At 39.2% G+C, this 16,379-nt stretch overlaps 1 protein-coding gene across 3 annotated transcripts in view; it reads right to left on the bottom strand.

The window, feature by feature from the left end:
• Positions 1 to 16,379, bottom strand: part of ANKS1B (ankyrin repeat and sterile alpha motif domain containing 1B) — a 1,301,363-nt gene that overhangs the window by 1,271,363 nt on the left and 13,621 nt on the right. The gene's annotated exons all lie outside the window — the stretch shown is intronic.

Here is a 16,379-nt window from a genome sequence, read left to right on the forward strand (position 1 = left end):
GATCAGAATAAAATACCCAAAAATTAACAAAACCTGAATTTTTCAAAAGGACTTCCTTTTGTATTTTACTTTTTAAGAAGAAATAAGAAAAAGAAATCTTCAACCCAGTTCTTTCAACATTTATTTCTTGCTGATTTCTGACTAATCGAGTGTTAATTCCAAGCTAATTAAGCCTTCTTAACTGACCTTCAAAGTTCTCCTCAACTAGGCCTAACTATATCAACTCCAGTCTCCTTTCTCCAAACACAATTTCTCCACTACAATCTAAAATAGTTGCATTTCCATGCATAGTAGTTCACATTTGCAAATACGAAGGCTGCTGAATCTCAGAATTTATTTCCTCTCTACCAATGACCAATTGTTCACAATTAGGTTACTTTTGGTCCTGATTCCTTTTGGAATTTATATGGAAAGACGTAACATTTATGGAGCCATTCATTATCACTGTTCTCTTCACCCTTTCCTTAGCGAGCAGCAGCCACTTGATTCATTTACCTCCAAAGCAGTGGTTCTCAACCAGAAGCAATTTTGCCTCCCAGAGAACACTTAGCAGTGTCTAGAGATGATTTTTGGCATCCACTGTGTACAGGCAAGGGATGCTGCAATCCTACAACGCAAAGGACAGCCCCACCCCATCCTCAACAACAAAAAAATTATCTGGTTCAAATGTCAATAGTACCAAGGTTGGGAAATCATGCTCAAAAGCTACCTCACTCGTATTCTAAGACCTATAAATAGGTCAACAATCAAATAAAACCTGCCTTTGGCTCAAGCTCATTCTCTCCTCTGCTCCTGATCTCCTGCATTCCCAGGCCCTTTGTCTGCCTTGACCATTGATACTTTGATTGCCTTTTCCCCAGCAAGGCTATGATATCCTGATTCTCAGATCCTTAGCTCCCTTGGGCCATCTGACACCTAAGATGCAGTCGCCCCTGTGCAGTTCCAAAACTCCCCAGGCTTGTTTCTCACTGAGGGGGAGGTCTTGAGTCTTTGCACAGGCTGGTCTCTAACATAACCTGACTAATCCTAATCACCTATTGCTCCCTACACCCCAGGGTGACAATATGGTTTGACAGTGCACATCAGAGCACCCTTTAAAAGGCCTTCTCCTGTCTAATGTTGGAGTCCCAGCATTCCATCTTTTCTTCCTGCTGTCACCTAAGGGGCTGTTACCTATCTCCAGAACAACAGTTTACATGTGTTAAGAGCTCATTATATGGTTGCTGGAGGAAAACATGAACCAATAACTTGCAGGCTTGAGTTACAAAGAACATACAATTAAACCGACTGAATTCTGGATCTAACAGTTCTTTCATTCAGTTACCAAAATATTTATTGAAATACACTACCAGGCATGTGGGGGGTGGGTGGCTTAAAAAAAGTATCTACAAATAGCTCACGCTTAGTATATAAAATCAGATATGTAAATAAGTAATCTGTAATTAGACTAATTACAGTCAGATTATTCCTGTTTTATAATATCTAAAAAAAAAATGTAAAAGAAATAAAATCCTTCCTCAGAATTGACAGAACTAAGGGTCTTAAAATAAAAGTACATGGGATGAGGCTGGGTGCCACGGCTCACGTCTGTAATCTCAGCATTTTGGGAGGCTGAGGCAGATGGATTCCCTGAGGTCAGGAGTTCAAGACCAGGCTGGCCAACATGGTGAAACCCTGTCTCTATTAAAAATACAAAAATTGGCTGGGCATGGTGGTGGACGCCTGTAATCCTAGATACTCAGGAGGATATGGCAGTAGAATCACTTGAACCTGGGAGGCGGAGGTTGTAGTGAACTGAGATTGTGCCACTGCACTCCAGCCTGAGTGACAGAGGGAGACTCCATCTAAAAAAAAAAAAAAAAAGCATATGGATAAATAAATGAGCAAACGAACAACCAGATGGACAAATGAGAAACCAAATATCAAACAAGTAAATTTTTTCGGGGGTTCTTAGGCAAGGTGGTAATCATGTAAATGAGAGCCTCATTATTCTACTACATCTCCTTTCTTTTCATCTTCCTTAAATGTCATTCTCACTATAAATGCTAATTGGTTTAGCATATATAACAAATTAATCTGGGTGGTATAATAATGCTACAACACAATCCATGCTGAAAAATCTTTGCTTCTCAGTTCTGCAGATAATGAAGACTCTAAACAGATGCAGCCCACCAGTATGTAGACAGACCAGGACTGATAGTAGGCCAAAAGACACCATGTAGCCTCTCCAGATGTTTACAGCCAGTGTCCATCTGACTGGTCAGTGCTTCTGCTTCATCAGTGGTTAAGTTGTTTTAATGTCACCCTTGATTGGTACATCCTCTCAATTTTAGAGCAGCAGGGAGGGATCCTAAGAAGAAATTTCATAACTATATTACATTCATTCTCTCTCTAAAAGTATAAAAATTCCAATTACCAATTGACATAGCAGAAAGTATCCACTGGTTGGACTGACTTTGCCTCTGCCTAATACCTTGTTAATCCATCAGAACGATTTATTCATATTGCTGCTGCACTGAGATATCAGATGCTACAACTACGATTATCACCATTCCTCATAAAGTGGAGTCTTATAGAGCTGGCTTTGAACCCAAGCTCTATCAGGTACTGTCTACATGATGTTCAACCTCTTCTAGGCTGAAGTACATGAGACTTTAACCAAAAGCAATTGAGGAAAATAGTATTTACCTTAGAGGTTTGTTGTGAGAATTGATAAGAAGATGATATATCTATCCAGACTAGAATATACTAGGTGCCTAGTTTCTCTGTTTAGCCAAATCTGATACAAACATATTGATAAGTTCTTTCCCTTCCTTCCTCTCACCACGTGATGCCTCCTCTCCTTCACCTTCCACCACAACTTTTTCTTCTCTTTTTGCTTAATTTTATTTAACTCCCCCCACCTTATCAACAATTTACTTTTTCATTTATCAAAAGTTACTAAGAGCATGAGCTTATCACTGCCTCTCCCAAAATATCTCCTACAAATCTCTGGAACTCATAGTGAAAAGTAGAAACTATGATTGCAAATTTGCCTTTACCGTAAACACACTGTTTTGCCTTTGTTTTAAAGTGGGTTTTCCCTCCTCATCTCTGATAATTTTCCAGCATTAAGAGCACTGGCTTTTGAGTCAAGCAATCTTGGATTCCAAATCCAATTCTGTTGCTTATGTAGTCCAATCACTTACCTGGTTGACTTATCAAATTGCTGTGGCTCTCACTGTCCTAAATACTAGCACATGTATGGCAATGGGCACAATGCCTAGCATGTAATAGGTGCTCAAATATACTATATTTAATTGTTCTCAGCACTGGTATTGCTAACCAAAGCTACCTTCTCAGTCAACAATTACTCTCAAAGACATAATCCAAATCATGTCCCATTAGCATGTGCCCTGTTCTGTATTTATTCACTCAACTAATCATCTCCTGAATGCCGTATATGTTCTAGGCATAAAATAAAAACACTTGTACAGCACTTTAAAAGATAACTAAACCAAAGTTTCAGACTTGAAGGAACTCAGTGTCTAGTAGGAAGGCAAACATGTAAACAAATAATTACATGGCAGTATACTAAATGCTAAAAATAGATGCATGTACAAGGTGCCAGGGAAGTACCATAAAGAGAGATCAGGCAAAGCTTCCTTGAAGAGATGATTATGCCAGAGTTGAGTCTAGGAGGATGAGTAGGGCTTCACTGAGAACATAAGGGAAAGATGGACATTCTGGGAGAGACTGGGGCAGGCCACAGTGGAAAGCCCATGATGCCTGCTGAAAACACCAAGTACATGAATTGAGTCTGGTTGGAGAATGCTGCTACAAGGAAGAACTGGTGAAAAAATGTGGCAGGTAGGAGGGAGCCAAACCACAAAAGGCCTCAAGTGATATGCCAAAGAGTATGGACTTTATTCATTAAGCAATGGCAAGCCATTGATTTTTCTTTTTTTGGGGGGGGAGGGGGGGTTGAGACAGGGTCTCACTTTGTCACCCAGGCTGGAGTGCAGTGGCAGAATCTCAGCTCACTGCAGCCTCAACCTCCTGGGCTCAAGTGATCCTCCCACCTCAGCCCCCCAAGTAGCTGGGACTACGGGCATGCACCACCATGTCCAGCTAATTTTTTTGTATTGTTAGCAGAGACGGGGTTTCGCCATGTTGGCCAGTCTGGTCCGTAACTCCTAAGCTCAAGCAATCCACCCTCCTCAGCCTCCCAAAGTGCTAGGATTACAGATGTAAGCCACTGTGCCCAGCCTCCACTGATACATTTCTAAGTCAAAGAATAACAATGTTTATAATGGCAGAGGGGGAATCGGGTTGGAAGGACTGTTATTGGAAGTGGTCATACCGAATGGACAGAAGTAGTAAGGAAAAACGTCAGGCATGGGTCTAGAGTTCCTAGTTTAAATGATGCACTACCGTTCCTAACACAAATCATGCAAGTAGCAGAGTAGAGCAGAACTCTGGGCACAGACAATGAATGTTTTGCATTTCATACCTCCATTGAGGAGGAGATGTTCAATAGGACACGGGGGATAACATGTCCAGAGTGCAGGAGAGAGAAATGAATTACAGCTACAGGTTTAGGGTAGATTTTGGAGAATAGCAATTTAAAAACAAAGAACATGGCTTTTTTGGGGGGAGATGGAGTCTCACTCTGTTGCCCAGGCTGCAGTACAGTGGCGTGGTGCGATCTTGGCTCACTGCAATCTCCACCTCCCGGGTTCAAGCTCAAGCAATTCTCCTGCCTCAGCCTCCTGAGTAGCTGGGACTACAGGTGTGGGCCACCACACCCAGCTAATTTTTCTTTTCTTTTTTTTTTTTTTTTTTTTTTTTTTATTAGAGGTCCCCTGGCACCTCATGATCTGCCCGCCTCAGCCTCCCAAAGTGATGGGATTACAGGCATGAGCCACCACGCCTGGCCAAGAACATGGTTTTTAGAAGACATATAATTCATTTAGACTTCTCGCCCAACTTCAAGTGAAAAGATTACAAATTTAAAACTTTAAATTACTATCTATTGCATGTATATTAAAATCTGACATTAAAAAATATGGAAAGATGTCAACAAATTTAATGAAAACAAAAAACTTTAACAAAGACAAGTATTGTGTATTTATTTGTCTATTACTTTGCTTAAGCAGTCTACTTGCTAATGTAAGGACATTTTCCTTACCTATAAGAGTAATGTATTTCCAAAATAATGTTTTCATGGCCAAAAAAAGCATAAAGCATGCTTCATCTTCTGAATAAACAAGTGTGTTTAATTTCCTGAGTAAACATTAGTCATAGTTGACACTGAACAGAGTCCAAATTTAAGGAAGAAGTTAAGAAATTTCTAAAACCCCAAGAGCAATATACCTCACCCAGAGAATCTAGTGAAAAGCTTATTATAAAGGACTAAAAGTCAATGTCATACCAAAATTTTAAATATCATGCATCCCTCTATTTAATAAATTATTTCAAAATCAGGTCACAATTGACAGACACACTATCTTGGGCAGACGGGAGAGAGTAGATAAGCAGGAAAAATTTCCTTTTCTCTACTGAAGCATGTCCACCAACTGTCATATCTGGAAAACAGCCAAAATGAGCACTTTATTTGCAAAAAGAACAGATTTATAATGTGAGCAAAATGTGTGCTATATAAATGAGGACTATAGAGAATTATTTTAAGATTCATATTTCTGTATGTTTAAAATGTTTCAAAGACATAGATTAAAAGCACAAGTTGATCTATGTAAAAAGCTCTAAAAGCCAAAGGTGGCAACCCTTAAATCCCTATAGATAAGCTTTACCCTTTTCTTCTGGCCTGTGACCATCTATGCAAGGTAAGGTTTCCTTACAAACTTCTAAGACGATAATCTGGCCTCATAGGTATCTAACTGAATTAGCTACATAAATTACTCTGAGAAAACCACGGCCAAATCATGTCTCTTTCTCTTAACCTTCCTTTCCTTCTGCTCCCTAACCCTCTGTTTTCTCTTTAGTCACAGAGCATTTTCTAGTTTCCTGGCCACAGGGTTTGCCAGCCAAAGCTGACACAGCTGAGTTGCAGAGTGAAAGCAGCTGAACTATCAAGGAAGGAAATCAGAGAGAAAAGAGGCAGGCAGCCTGGAAATGTTAACTAGAGGGGAAATAAGAAAATCCTGGACTGTGTCTGAATCTGTAGAAACTTGCAACTCTAGATTAATGTCCTCAATTCAGGTGTTGGCCCATAGTCAACTAAGGGTCTGCGAAAGTTTTCCAAATGGCTTCCTCGCTAATCTAAAATAAATACACATTAAAAATAGTAACAATGGTAGAGTCTGTATAACATTTATAGCCAATAACCAGGGAAAATGGAAGGATAGGCATTCATTTTGAGTGACTTTACTATTGGAAACTCCCAGGCAGTTACAGCATTGCTATTAACACCATTGTCACTTTGGATAAGGTGTCCAACTACATCACACAGTATTTTGGTTCTTTAAAGAAGTGAGGGGCCAGGCATGATGGCTCTCACCTGTAATCCTAGCACTTTGAGAGGCCGAGGTGGACAGATCATCTGAGGTCAGGAGTTCAAGACCAGCCTGGCCAACATGGTGAAACTCCATCTCTACTAAAAATACCAAAAATTGGCCAGGCATTGTGACAGGCAACTGTAGTCTCAGCTACTCGGGAGGCTGAGGCAGAAGAATCGCTTGAACCTGGGAGGCAGAGGTTGCAGTGAGCCAAGATTGTGCTACTGTACTCTAGCCTGGGCAACAGAGTGAGACTCCTTCTCAACAAAACAAAACAAAACAAATGAAGTCAGGGAATTTAAACAGAAAAGAGCAGGAAATGTAAGGTGGACAAAAACTTCTGGTTTGAGTGTATTATCTTAAAAAGTTCACAAAATCGCTCAGGTAATAAACATTTTTCCACACGCCTCTTTTCTGAGATTTTATACACTTTCTCCCCCTAGCCATGAGGTGGGGCTCAAGGAGACTCAGAAGCCCCTAGTTTATGCTACAAAATCCTATCTCCCTGCCTGCCCCTGATCCTCACTGCCTTGATTCCTGGTCTTTTCAAGGTCTGGCAGTTCAACATTTCCTTGATTCTATGAGAGAATTCTATAGTCATAAATGCCCATTTCCCTTTAAAGAAAAAGCAAGCCAGACCTCCAAGGAAAGATATCTTAAACATGGATCTTGCACCCTTTTCTGCAACTCCAGAGAAATGATGATAATACTATAGATTAGATTGCTGAGAAAATAGGTGTATCTATCCATCCCAAGAATCAAGAGTTTTGGAGGGATTTTGAAAGGTAGTCCAGGAACAAATAGGATGGGTACTCTGCATGTTCCCTTGTTCTGCTGATGAATGTCACAAAGTACAAAGTTTAAGAAGCATTTCTCTGGAAGCCCAAGGACAACATAAAAATAGAAAGCCAAGATACAAATACTTTGAAATACTGTGAAAAGGTCCTGCGTTATTAGAGGTATTGATAAGAAAACAAGACATTAGGAAAAGAGTAGAAATCATTATTTCTTTAGATCCCTAGATGTTTTCTTGTGTATTAAGTTTGACATTTTTAAAATCCAAGCTGGTTTTTTTTTAAATTTTACTTTAAGTTCTGGGATATGTGTGCAGAACGTGCAGGTTTGTTACGTAGGTACACATGTGCCATGGTGGTTTGCTGCACCTATTGATCCGTCCTCTAAATTCTCTCCCCTCACCCTCCCACCCCCAACAGGCCCTGGTGTGTGTTGTTCCCCTCCCTGTGTCCATGTGTTGTCATTGTTCAATTCCCACTTATGAGTGAGAACATGCAGTGTTTAGTTTTCTGTTCCTGTGTTAGTTTGCTGAGGATAACGGCTTCCAACGTCATCCATATCCCTGCAAAGGACACGATCTTATTCATTTTTATAGCTGCATAGTATTCCATGGTGCATATGTACCACATTTTCTTTATCCAGTCTATCATTGATGGGTATTTGGGTTGGTTCCATGACTTCGAGATTGTAAATAGTGCTGCAATAAACATACTTGTGCATGTGCCTTTATAGAACGATTTATATTCCTTTGGGTATATACCCAGTAACGGTATTGCTGGGTCAAATGGTATTTCTGGTTCTAGATCCTTGAGGAATCACCATACTGTCTTCAATAATGATTGAACTCATTTATATTTCCACCAACAGTGTAAAAGCTTCCTATTTCTCCACAGTCTCACCAGCATCTGTTGTCTCTTGACTTTTTAATAATCACCATTCTGACTGGCATGAGATGGTATTTCATTGTGGTTTTGATTTCCATTTCTCTAATGATCAGTGATGTTGAACCTTTTTACACATTTGTTGGCCACGTAAATGTCCTCTTTTGAGAAGTGTCTATTCATATCCTTTGTTCACTTTCTGATGGGGTTTTTTCTTATAAATTTGTTTAAGTTCCTTGTAAATTCTGGCTACTAGACCTTTGTCAGATGGGTAGATTGCAAAAATGTTCTCCCATTCTGTAGGCTGCCTGTTCACTCCGATTATAGGTTTTTTCATTGTGCAGAAGCTCTTTTGTTTAATTAGATCCCATTTGTCAAGAGTTCTCGTCTTAAGGTAGTAAAACTAAAATTCAGATCACCTTTCCATTGAGCTTGTTTTCCCAAACCTAGGGAAGGAGAGCAGGAACTGATAATAGTGCCTGCTGTTTATTTTTTCTTAAATGTGGCATGCAAAGCTGAATGATCTTTTAAAGTACAGAATATAACTGCAATGAATTATTTCTGCAATACTTCCAGCTATTTTTCCCTTTTTTTTTGCAAATAATGGTAGCATATTTTGGTTACAGCAAATGTTTACTAAAGAGCTTCCTGGACATTTCTTTGCTTATATTTGTTTCTAGGAATTATAGTTTTCTGATAGTAATTTAAAGCTTGGGGAATCCCCAGTACAAATTACTTATTGTCCTGGTTCATTTGAAGCGATAATCATTTTTTTAAGACCTGTGTAGATATGCCATAGTTTAAAATATACTTGTGTCAATTTCTAGACATATTTTTATGACATTTTAAAAATCATAGTGGGAATATCATATAACAAGAAAAACCTACTTGCTGAAATCCTTATCTGTATCAAATTCTGCAAACTCAACTTCCTCAGTGAATGACAGTTAATATCTCAGTTCTTTTATAACTCTTTTTCTGCATTATCATCATCTTACTAAAATTCTTGAGAATGTACTTTGCTGACAATTATGATAAAGAAAGACCTTCAGCTAAACAGAGCAAAAAATATATAAAGATTTTCTGTCTCTCATTCTGGAGGCCTACTACATGCCCACAACAATATACATGGGAAAAAAAGCCCATTAAAAAATGCAAAGTGCTAACCAGCCTATCAAATTATCATCATCTCTCCTCCAAAGTGCAAGGAGAAATAGTATCCAGGAGAACTGCCACACAGTGCTCATGCTTTGGTCATAATCTGACGTTACCTACAATTATTAATTGCTCAATTTTCTTCCAATATAAGGTACAACCAATGCTGACTTTGAAAGAGAGATTATCATTATCATCACTATAGATAAAAAGAAGAGCACTATGTTACTCTCCTCCTCCACTTTCTCTTCCACCCCTTTTCCTCTTTTCCTTCCTTCTCATTTCCCTTCTCTTCCTGAAAAATTCAGTTCCTACAGCTATTAAGTAACACAGAGAAAGGTAGGTGTCCACACCAGAGGAAAGATGGAAGGCACAGTGGAATGGCAGGAGGTGTGTCCATATTGCGGGAGGCCTAGTGTGGGGTACCACAGCCTAAGTGAGAGGGCATCCCCATGGATCGTTGGCATGATATGAGAGTGTTAGAATCCATGTAGGGTGAAGAGGGTGCCCATGTGGTGTTGGCAGAGGGGAACACCCCAGCATGGGATGTCAGTATTCAAAAAGAATGAGAGGGTATCCTTATGCAAGGGTGACTTAGTGCAGGGGGATTAGAGCCCAAGCAGGATGAAAAGATTATTCCCCTGTAGATGCACACCAGCACAGAGAGTCAGATCTGAAAAGGGTGAAGAGGTGTCTCTGCAGAACAACAGCCTAGCGTGGAGTAACAGAGCCTAAGAGGGAAAAGGGGGACATTAACGAAGGGAGGGGATGATAGTGAAGAGGAGATTGATAGCATATAAGAGTACTTATCAAGTAAGTATATACACAAAGATAACAGAAGCCAGACTGGAGAAGGATGAAGGAAGTTAACAATAAACTCATATTTTTAATAACTATAGAGATGTAAACATGTGTACATAATGTATGTGAATATATTCACTCCCTGGCTGAGAGGATCTGGGAGATATGACACTCCAAAAGCCATGAGCATACGAAATACCCAAATCTTAGCCTCTAATAGCCCACTTTCCAATAAAAGGAACAAGGCCACTTGGAGAAAAGGTTGATTCCAGGGCTAAGGCAGGAAAAGATGAGTCCTGGAACATTTTATGATGCCAAAAGCAAGGAAATGCTCAAAGAATGGTTCCAAAAAAAGTCAGCCTAAAAGGGATCCTACTGAGATAATTTAAGCATCAAAATTAATAATGACAGCAATGCATTATAACCTAGGCAATAAAATAGTAAACCGTGAGTCCACACTGATATAAATAAATGAATAAAAGAAAGTTTGATGAGGAATGGGATACCTGCATAGTTTAAATGTACCTCCACACAAAATAGTTATTAAAGGGGGAAAAGGTAATTATATATATAGAAGCTTGACAACCACCATCATAAGCAAGTGATTAAAATGAACATTATCAGCAATGGGGCAGATCAAATCCCATGCCATATGACAGGATACAATGAAAAGAACAGAGCATCCCTCTGTGGCATTCTCACCAAAGGTGCACAACCTGGGCCGGGCATGGCAGCGCACGCCAGTAATCCCAGCACTTTGGGAGGCCAAAGTGGGCAGATCACTTGAGGTCAGGAGTTTGAGACCAGCCTGGTCAACATGGCGAAACCCCGTCTCTACTAAAAATACAAAAATTAGGTGCATATTTTTAGTCCCAGGTACTCAGGAGGTTAAGGCACAAGAATCGCTTGAACCCGGGAGGCAGAGGTTGCAGTGAGCCAAAATTGCGCCACGGCACTCCAGCCTCAGCAACAAAGTGAGACTGCGTCTCCAAAAACAACCAAACATCAACAACAAAAAAAGTGCACAACCTGAATGTAATAATAAGAAACAGCAGGTAAACCCAAAGTGAGGGACACCTTATAAAATAACTGGCTTAGAGTCTTTGTGTCAAGATGACAAAAGTCAAAGAAAGACTAAGAAATTATTCACACTCAAGAAGACTAAGCAGGTATGACAACCAGATGCAGTACATGATTTTGAACTGGATCCCAATAAAGACATTATTGGGACAGTTAGCAAAACTTGAATGGTGTCTGAGGAATAAATGGCTGTAATATGACAAAGTTGATTTTCTGATTTTAGTGACTGTATTGTGGTTATGTCGAAGAATGTCCTTGTCTGTAGGAAATACAAACTAAAGTATTCTGGGGTGATTAGGTTGACAACTTAATTGCAAATGGTTCAGGAAAAAAAGAGTTATTTAAACTATATTTTCAGATTTTCCATAATATGTGATTATTTCAAAATAAATTTTAATTTTAAAAATAAAAATATTTGACAGTATATAGTTCTACCTCCAAACATTAAAGAATTATCTGAACCTGACTCATGGTCGGATTTAGATCTGATGTATAATGGGAGATGGCAGCCAAATGCTGACGCTGGACTGCTCAAAAGAAAAAGCTAAATTTGTGAGTTTTTATGCCCTAGTAAAATTAGATACTACTATATAGTTAGCTATTATCTCATGTAAATAATTTTTGTAAGGGCCTAGAGACAAGAGTCTATTTTCCAGCCTCCAAAGCACCATCACCATACTAAATGCACAGTGTACACCTCAAAATATTTGCACACCATAAAAATATGTCTCAAGATATTTTAATGCTTTTAAAAAGGAGAAAATAGTAATGATAGGCTTACTAGGAACCCATTAATCTCATGGATTACAGCACAGCACATACAACTTCCATGGAACACAATTTTTTTCTGTTCATATTATCTTTGTAAGGAATGTACAAGATAGAAAACAAATACTAAATCTTTGGTGACCAGTAGCACTCCTAAAAGCAAGAGGAAAAAAGCAATCCTCTGCCTCTAGGATCAGAGGAAGATTGGCCAAGTAGTATCACTCCCTATGGCCTGTCTTGGTGCCTATAGTTAAACCATTAAAGACTTAGGTCAAGACAATGTAGATAAACAAATGACCTATTATAATGCAAATATTCCAGAGTTTCCCATTCAAATAAATATACTCATGAAATATATAATTATGATTTATAATTATGAATAATTTATTGACTATTTAATTTATTGCATAAATATTAACGCTTACTAACAATAAGCATTTTATTCCCTCCTATGTAATAGGTACTGTGATAGATATTTTACATAAATTATCTTTAACCATTCCAACTCTACAAGATAAACGTCATCACCTCCACTTTATAAATAAGGAAACTGAAGCCCAAAGAATTTAAATCACCTGCATAGCGCCAAATGTCCTTTCAATGGCAGAGTCTACATTAAAACTCAAGACTCAGAGTTTTTCCATTACGGTCTTCTTTTTTCTTTTCTTAGAGATTACAGATTTTGTTTTCTTAGAGCAAGAGAGGTCTTGCTCTGTCACCCAGGCTGGAGTACAGTGGTGTAATCATAGCTCACAGCAGCCTCAAACTCCTGGGCTCAAGCAATCCTCCCACCTCAGCCTCCCAAGTCACACGGATTACAGGTACAAGTCATTCCATTACATTCTGCTTCTTCTTTCACTATGTAATTTACTATTCTGAAAAACAGAGCCGGGCGCAGTGACTCACGCCTGTAATCCCAGCACTTTGGGAGGCTGAGGCGGGCGGATCACAAGGTCAGGAGATCAAGAATATCTTGGCCAACACGGTGAAATGTCATCTCTACTAAAAATATAAAAATTAGCTGGGCGTGGTGGTGCGTGCCTGTACTCCCAGCTACTCTGGAGGCTGAGGCAGGAGAACTGCTTGAACCCAGGAGGCAGAGGTTGCAGTGAGCCGAGATCACACCACTGGGCGACAAGGGCAAAACTCTGTCTCAAAAAAAAAGAAAAAAGAAACATGGAGATCTATGGTATGAGGGAATAAAATGCCATATAGGAAAGCTTATCGGTACAGGATAAAACTAAATCATGAGACTTCTGAGTTTTGGGTAGAAGAAGCCAAAGAATGCCTTAGAACCATGAAAGGAAGAAAGGCTAAGCAAACGGACAGAAGGGCACAGGAAGAGGGGGTGAGGAAGGTCTAAGGACAAACTGCCTGCTTCCCCAGTTTTTCTACACAGCCTAATACTAGAGTTGACAAAAGTCCCCGAATTAATAACAAGCTCAGTTAAAAACAACAGGCTCAGATTTACTGGCTAACACAGTGAAACCCCAACTCTACTAAAAGTACAAAAAAACTAGCCAGGCATGGTGGCAGGCGCCTGTAGTCCCAGCTACTCAGGAGGCTGAGGCAGGAGAATGGCGTGAACCCGGGAGGCAGAGCTTGCAGTGAGCAGAGATTGTGCCACTGCACTCCAGCCTGGGCGACACAGCAAGACTCTGTCTCAATAAATAAGTAAATAAGGGCTGTGGTGAACACTGTACTTTCCTTCTTTGTGTGAAAGGAATGAGGAGAAATAAATCCCACGTACATTAGATGTTTGTCCCCTCCAAATCTCATATTGAAATGTGATTCCCAGTGTTGGAGGTGGGGTCTGGTGGGAGGTGCTTGGATCATGGCAGTGGATCCCTCATGAATGGCTTATCAGTATCCCCTTGATGGTGAGTGAGTTCTCACTCCGAATTTACATGAAATCTGGTTGTTTAAAAATGTGTGGCACCTCCCTGCTCTCTCTCTTGCTCCCAGTCTCACCATTTTATACACAGACTTCCCTTTGCCTTCTGCCATGATTGGAAGCTTCCTGAGGCCTCACCTGAAGCAGATGCCAGCACCATGCTTCCAGTACAGCCTGCAGAACCCTGAGCCAATTTAACCTCTTTTCTTTATAAATTATCTAGCTTCAGGTATTTCTTTATAGCAACACAAGAACTAACACACTTATCCATCTGGAAACATGAGATGGACAAGTTATTAAAATGCCTTTGAAGACAACAGAAATTAGACCATATCAAGCATCCAAAACTTTGGGGGTAAAAAATTCCACACTGGGTTTTTGTGGGGGTTGTTTTGGTTCAGGTTTTTTTTTTTTCTTTTTGCCCAGGCTGGAGTACAGTGGCATGATCATAGCTCACTATAGACTTGAACTCCTGGGCTCAAGCAATGCTTCTACCTCATCCCCCTGAGTAGCTAGGGATACCACACCCAACTAATTTTTTATTTATTTTCTGTAGAAACAGGGCCTTACTATGTTGCCCAGCCTGGTCTTGAACTCCTCGGCTCAAGCAATCCTCCCACCTCAGCCTCCCAAAGTGCTGGGATTACAGGTGTGAGCCAACACACCTGGACTAACCCTGTAGCACAGTGAAAATAACTGACAAGGGCATATTTTTGAAATTTCTTTAGGTGATTTGCTTTACCACTCAATTCAGTTTACTGTTCATGTGCTATCAAGAAACAAATTCAAAGCAAAATACTGCCAGTAATACGCAAATGATAAGCACACAAAAATAATTGAGAACTATGTAGGAACTAAATAGTACTACATAATTTTGTAGAAAATAGAAAATTTTCTATTTACATGTTGGAAATATATTGGTATATTCATATTTTAACATAGGATATGCATTGATTCCTATGGCACTAGGAAGCAATACAGCACAATTGAAAGATATCTGGGATCAGAAATACCTGAATTTGCTTCTTCAATCTGCATGAGTGCTGATTATAAAACTACTAACTTTGTAACTCTGGGCAAGTTATTCAATTTTTCTGACCTTTTAATCCATAAATAAAAATGGGGTTAATAATAAAGATATTGCAAGACTTGTAAAGATTGAAGAATGTAATTTTATGTAAAAAAAGTGGTCTGTGTGATAATGTTTATAACATTACTTATAATAATAAAGTCAAAAATCATCCAAGTATCTATCATTAAGAAAATATCAAGTAACAACAGTATATACACCAGATTACTGGCTCTCAAATGTTAGTGCACTGAAGAATGTTCTAGGGGGTTTTAAAATGCATATTTCCAGGCCTTACACTAAGAAATTCTTATACTTAGAATATTCAGAAATCCTGGGGTGGGATCAGGAAATAACACGTTTAACAAACAACCATAGGTACTTCTGATGGAGGACATCTACGAAAAGTATGCAGGAGATGGAATATGATGATGCCATTAAAAATAACTATGAAGACTTTGAAATAACATTGAAAAAGTGTATGATATACCCTTAAGTGAAAAATTCAGGATCAAAACTTGTATGCTTTATCTGATAACTACATTAAACATGCTTAAGAAAAAAGTTGTTTTTAGCAATAGGATTAAAGGTAATTTTTTATCTTTTACTCAAATTTTTAAACAGTCATGCTATTATTGTAAATGAATCACCAACACATTAAAATTGAAAAAAAAATGGATCCTCATGGCCTTCAGGAGTATGCTCAAACTCCTTAGGGCAACACACAAGGTCCTTCTTTTTTTTTTTTTTTTTTTATTATACTTTAAGTTCTAGGGTACATGTGCATAACGTGCAGGTTTGTTACATATGTATACTTGTGCAATGTTGGTGTGCTGCACCCATCAACTCGTCAGCACCCATCAATTCATCATTTATATCAGGTATAACTCCCCAATGCAATCCCTCCCCCCTCCCCCCTCCCCATGATAAGCCCAGTGTGTGATGTTCCCCTTGACTGCACACAAGGTCCTTCTATCCCCAGACTTAACTCTTGTCCATGCTCCATATCAAACTACTTATAATACCCCAAGTTATATTCTACATTTTCACACACTATTATTGAATATACTGTTCCTTCTGCCTGAAATGCCCTTTCTCCAACTTGTCTGGAAAATTCCTACTCATCCCACAAGATTCAAGCACTACCTCCTCTCTGCAGTTTCCCCTGAATACTCCTCCAAGTCAAATTCTGGGTGCTTCCTTCTTGCTCCTGGTATTGCTCCTAGTATTCCTACAGCATTGTTTGGCATTTCCATTGCTCCATATATCACCCTTTATTTTACCTTTTTGCTTATAGATCTAGCCCATTATTCTGCTAGTACCTGGGGTAGGTAGAGATTATCTCATTCAGTTTTAGAATCCACAAGGTACTCAGTAAATACTTGTTAAAATAAGTAATGACCTTTTTTTTGTTATCACTGTTCTTAGTTACCAGTTCT

Source organism: Colobus angolensis, unplaced genomic scaffold, assembly GCF_000951035.1.
Source record: "Colobus angolensis palliatus isolate OR3802 unplaced genomic scaffold, Cang.pa_1.0 Scaffold10, whole genome shotgun sequence".
Lineage (NCBI taxonomy): Eukaryota > Metazoa > Chordata > Mammalia > Primates > Cercopithecidae > Colobus > Colobus angolensis.